Genomic DNA, 6000 nt, shown 5'->3' with positions numbered 1-6000 from the left:
CGCTCAGCGTCCTCCACCCCTCTCTGCCAATCCCTCCACTGACCTCCACTAAGTGTCCTCCATCCCTCTGTCAATCCCTCCACTGGCCTCCGCTCAGCGTCCTCCACCCCTCTCTGCCAATCCCTCCACTGACCTCCACTAAGTGTCCTCCACCCCTCTCTGCCAATCCCTCCACTGACCTCCACTCAGTGTCCTCCACCCCTCTCTGCCAATCCCTCCACTGACCTCCACTAAGTGTCCTCCATCCCTCTGTCAATCCCTCCACTGGCCTCCGCTCAGCGTCCTCCACCCCTCTCTGCCAATCCCTCCACTGACCTCCACTAAGTGTCCTCCACCCCTCTCTGCCAATCCCTCCACTGACCTCCACTAAGTGTCCTCCATCCCTCTGCCAATCCCTCCACTGGCCTCCGCTCAGCGTCCTCCACCCCTCTCTGCCAATCCCTCCACTGACCTCCACTAAGTGTCCTCCACCCCTCTCTGCCAATCCCTCCACTGACTTCCACTCGCCCGACGAATAAAATTTAAAATTCTAACACCAACTTACAAAGCCATCCACGACTCTGCCGCCAGCTACATCACCAACCTGGTCTCAAAATATCAACCAAACCGCTCTCTTCGATCCTCCCAAGACCTTCTGCTCTCTATTTCCCGTGTCACCTCTTCCCATGCACACCTCCAGGACTTCTCCCAAGCTTCTCCCATCCTATGGAACTCCCTACCCCAATCTGTCTGGCTGTCTCCAAATCTATCCACCTTTAGTCGATCCCTGAAAACCCTTATCTTTAAAGAAGTCTATCCTGCTTCTACCTAGTAAACTGCCATTTATTTCCTCCATCAGCTCCTCCCCCCACAGCTATTACCTTTTGTATCACTCAACCCTTCCTCCTAGATTGTAAGGGAGGAGGAGGAGGAGGCCGTTTTTTGCGTTAAGGCACTGCGTTACTTTAACCGACAATTGCACGGTCATGCAACGCTGCACCCAAATGAAATTTACGTCCTTTTTTTCCCCACGAATTGGGCTTTCTTTTGGTGGTATTTGATCGCCTCTGCAGTTTTCATTTGCGCTATAAAAAAAAAGACAGACAATTTTGAGAAAAAAAACTATATTTTTGACTTTTTGCTATTAAACACGTCCAGTAAAAAAAAAATAAAAATAAAATTTCGTCATAAATTTCGGCCAAAATGTATTCTGCTCCGTGTCTTTGCTGAAAAAAATCCCAATATGTGTAAATGAATTGGTTTACGTGAAAGTTATAGCGTTTACAAATGGCGGGAAAGATACTGGGATTATTTTTTTTCATTTATACTAGTAATGGCGGCGATGAGTGACTTATAGCAGGACTGCGGAGAACATTCTGACACCAGGTCTGTTTTGTGGGTCAGACATATATAGACAGAGCCCAGTATACATAATGTTATACACAGAGAGCCCAGTATACAGTGAGGAACAGACGTATTTGAACCCCCTTCGATTTTGCAAGTTCTCCGACTTAGAAATCATGGAGGGGTCTGACATTCACATTGTAGGTGCATTCCCACTCTGAGAGACAGAATTTAAAACAAAATTCAGGAAATCACATTGTATGATTTGTAAAGAATGTATTTGTCTTGCACTGCTGAACAGAAGTATTTGAACACCTAAGAAACAGCAAGAATTCTGGCTCTCAAAGACCTGTTACTGCGCCTTTAAAAAGTCCACCTCTACTCCACTCATTAATCTAACTTAGTAGCACCTGTCTGAGCTCTTTAAAGACACCTGTCCACCCCACAGTCAGTCAGACACCAACTACTACCATGGGCAAGACCAAAGAGCTGTCAAAAGACACCAGAGACAAAATTGTGGACCTCCACAAGGCTGGAAAGGGCTACGGGGCAATTGCCAAGCAGCTTGGTGAAAACAGATTAACTCTTGGAGCAATTGTTAAAAAATGGAAGAGGCTAAAGACGACTGTCAGTCTCCCTCGGACTGGGGCTCCATGCAAGATGTCACCTCGTGGGGTATCACTGATGATAAGAAAGGTGAGGAATCCGCCCAGAACTACAAGGGAGGAGCTGGTCAATGACATGAAGAGAGCTGGGACCACAGTTTTACAGGTCACTGTCGGTAGAACACTACGCCGTCATGGTTTCAAATCATTCATTGCATGGAAGGTTCCCCTGCTCAAGTCATCACATGTCCAGGCCCGTCTGAAGTTTGCCAATGACCATCTGGATGATGCAGAGGAGACATGGGAGAAAGTCATGTGGTCAGATGAGACCAAAGTAGAACTTTATGGTCTAAACTTCACTCGTCGTGTTTGGAGGAAAAAGAAGGATGAGTTGCATCCCAAGAACACCATCCCTACTGTGAAGCATGGGGGTGGTAACATCATGCTTTGGGGGTGCTTTTCTGCGAAGGGGACAGGACGACTGCACTGTATTAAGGAGAGGATGAATGGGGCCATTTATTGTGAGATTTTGAGCAACAACCTCCTTCCCTCAGTCAGAGCATTGAAGATGGGTCGTGGCTGGGTCTTCCAACATGACAATGACCCGAAGCACACAGCCAGGAGAACCAAGGAGTGGCTCCGTAAGAAGCATATCAAGGTTCTGGAGTGGCCTAGCCAGTCTCCAGACCTAAATCCAATAGAACATCTTTGGAGGGAGCTGAAACTCCGTGTTGCTCAGCGACAGCCCCGAAACCTGACAGATCTAGAGGAGATCGGTGTGGAGGAGTCGGCCAACATCCCTGTTGCAGTGCAAACCTGGTCAGGAACTACAGGAAACGTCTGACCTCTGTAATTGCAAACAAAGGCTTCTGTACCAAATATTAACACGGATCTTCTCAGGGGTTCAAATACTTCTGTTCCTCACTGTATCTGATGTTATACACAGAGCCCGGTATATATGTCGGTATACACAGAGCCCTGTATATAGGATGTTATACACAGAGCCCGGTATATGTCGTTATACACAGAGCCCGGTATATAGGATGTTATACACAGAGCCCGGTATATAGGATGTTATACACAGAGCCCGGTATATAGGATGTTATACACAGAGCCCGGTATACAGGATGTTATACACAGAGCCCGGTATACAGGATGTTATACACAGAGCCCGGTATATATGATGTTATACACAGAGCCCGGTATATCTGTCGTTATACACAGAGCCCGGTATATATGTCGTTATACACAGAGCCCGGTATATAGGATGTTATACACAGAGCCCGGCATATATGTAGTTATACACAGAGCCCGGTATATAGGATGTTATACACAGAGCCCGGTATATAGGATGTTATACACAGAGCCCGGTATATATGTCGTTATACACAGAGCCCGGTATACAGGATGTTATACACAGAGCCCGGTATATATGTCGTTATACACAGAGCCCGGTATATAGGATGTTATACACAGAGCCCGGTATATATGTAGTTATACACAGAGCCCGGTATATAGGATGTTATACACAGAGCCCGGTATATAGGATGTTATACACAGAGCCCGGTATATAGGATGTTATACACAGAGCCCGGTATATATGTCGTTATACACAGAGCCCGGTATATATGTCGTTATACACAGAGCCCGGTATATATGTCGTTATACACAGAGCCCGGTATATATGTCGTTATACACAGAGCCCGGTATATAGGATGTTATACACAGAGCCCGGTATATATGTCGGTATACACAGAGCCCGGTATATATGTCGTTATACACAGAGCCCGGTATATATGATGTTATACACAGAGCCCGGTATATATGTCGGTATACACAGAGCCCGGTATATATGTCGTTATACACAGAGCCCGGTATATATGTCGTTATACACAGAGCCCGGCATATATGTAGTTATACACAGAGCCCGGTATATATGTCGTTATACACAGAGCCCGGTATATATGTCGTTATACACAGAGCCCGGTATATATGATGTTATACACAGAGCCCGGTATATAGGATGTTATACACAGAGCCCGGTATATAGGATGTTATACACAGAGCCCGGTATATATGTCGTTATACACAGAGCCCGGTATATATATATATATAGTTCGGTGTTTTGGATTCATTTTCTGGGTGTTTCTCCTTCTTCTGGTTGCAGCTGCTGTAGAGGGCGGGCTGAGTGAGGTCATCGTCTAGTGGGCGGGGCTCTAGGGCTGCATTGGGAGTGGGATGGTGGGCGGAGGCTTTTGGGCGGGGTGAGTGAGGTCACCGCTTTGTAGGCGGGGCTCCGGGGCTGCATTGGGAGTGGGGAGGTGGGCGGAGCCTGCACAGGAAGTCGCAGCGCTGTGCTCACACTGGGTCTGTATTGCGGGTCGGATCCGTCCCATTGGCCCCCAGAAGAGTCCCCGGTGTAGAGGGAGGAGCCCCCCAGGACACGGAGCGGAGCCCCGGCGCGGTGTGGCCCCGGGGAGAGGTGAGCCGGGTCTCCTGCAGTGCGGGCTGTGACCTGTCTGCGCCTCCTCGGGGTGGGGGAGGGTCACTGCAGCCAACAAAGCAGTCCGGCCAGCCTGGGTGAGGGAGAGAGGAGGAGATCCGAGACTGTCATCCATGTGTGTGGGGGCAGAGGGTGTGGAGGGGCCCCCCAGGGCAAGAGAGGGGCAATAAGGGCTCCCAGGGCAAGAGAGGGGCAACAGAGGGGTAATGAGGGCCCCCCAGGGCAAGAGAGGGGTAATGAAGGGCCCCCAGGGCAAGAGAGGGGCAATGAGGACCCCCCCCGGGGCAGGAGAGGGGTAATGAGGACCCCCCAGGGCAGGAGAGTGGTAATGAGGACCCCCCAGGGCAGGGGAGTAGTACTGAGGTGCCCCCCGGAGCAGGAGAGGGTTAATGAGGTTCCACTTGGGGCAGGAGAGGATTATTAAGGCCCCCCCAAGGCAGGAGAGGGGCAATGTGGGGTCCTCTGTGACAGGAGAGAGTCAATGAGGGCCCCTCAGGGCAGGAAATGGTTAATATTGGTCCTCTAGTGCAGGAGGTTAATGTCGCCGCCCCCCCCCCGGCACAAAAGGGTTAATGTAGGGCAGGAAGTGCTGATAGTGTCCCCCCAGCAGAAAATGTTTAATGCAGGGCCCCTGGGGCAAGAGAAGGTTAATTTACAGGCCCTTCAGGCAAAAAAGGGTTAACGTAGAGCCTTTGGGGCAGGAGAGGGTGATAGTGGGCTCCCCCGAGCAGCCGAAGGGGGGGGGGGGGTGGGTGGCTATGAAAGTTTAACCCTTGCTGGGTGCCCATCTCACCATTCCTGAACAGGCGCCAGCAGCTGGCGATTGGTGTGAATGGCAGTTGGGGGGCTCAGCATGGGTTAACCCTAGTCTACCCTTGTCAGGGGGGGGGGGGGCTAATTATATCCACCTTGAGGGGGATAATAGGGTCTGTAGTCCTGTGTGACCTTCCTCTTATTGGGATCTCTCGCCCTCCTGGGGGCTAGGAGGAAAGAGTTAATTCTGGGTGTGGGCCCCCCACCCCATAAGGTTAACGGTGACCCGGTCAGGGATTGCTCACAGGAGGGGTTAATTGTGCCACGTGTCGAGGTTGGTGGCATCACTGTTAGTTATCGGTCGCACTGATAATGATTGCTAGTACATGGAGAATGGTGGCATGAGGAGGGTTGATGGTGCCAATGGTGGCAGGCAGCATTTGGAGGGGTAATATAACCGGTGTCAGGGATAGGGGGGTGAAGATAGTCAGTCATGGCTGGCATACCAAGGGTTAATGGCACTAGTGCCACGTAAGGGGGGCCCACAGTGCTAATGGTGCCAGTGATAGAGAGAAGGGGTGCATGAAGGGTTCATGTTTATGGTACTAGTAATAGGGGGGGCGGGGGGGCTGATTGGCGCACAAAGGGTTAATAGCCCTAGGGATAGGGGGCGCACAAAGGGTTAATAGCCCTAGGGATAGGGGGCGCACAAAGGGTTAATAGCCCTAGGGATAGGGGGCGCACAAAGGGTTAATAGCCCTAGGGATAGGGGGCGCACAAAGGGTTAATAGCCCTAGGGATAGGGGGCGCACAAAG

The 6000-nt window shown here is 50.6% G+C and overlaps 1 protein-coding gene across 1 annotated transcript in view; it reads left to right on the top strand.

The window, feature by feature from the left end:
- Positions 1–4231: 4231 nt before the first annotated feature.
- Positions 4232–6000, top strand: part of LOC149432786 (kinesin light chain 1-like) — a 40981-nt gene continuing 39212 nt past the window's right edge. The window contains exon 1 of the mRNA XM_089664944.1: positions 4232–4410. The gene's annotated coding sequence lies outside the window, so the exon portion shown is untranslated. The remainder of the gene's footprint in view (positions 4411–6000) is intronic.

Source organism: Staurois parvus, unplaced genomic scaffold (assembly GCF_062004578.1).
Source record: "Staurois parvus isolate SC_StPar_1 unplaced genomic scaffold, SC_StPar_1.0 ptg002110l, whole genome shotgun sequence".
NCBI lineage: Eukaryota > Metazoa > Chordata > Amphibia > Anura > Ranidae > Staurois > Staurois parvus.
Note: the sequence above shows the minus strand (reverse complement) of the source record. Positions and strands in the feature narration are given on the sequence as shown.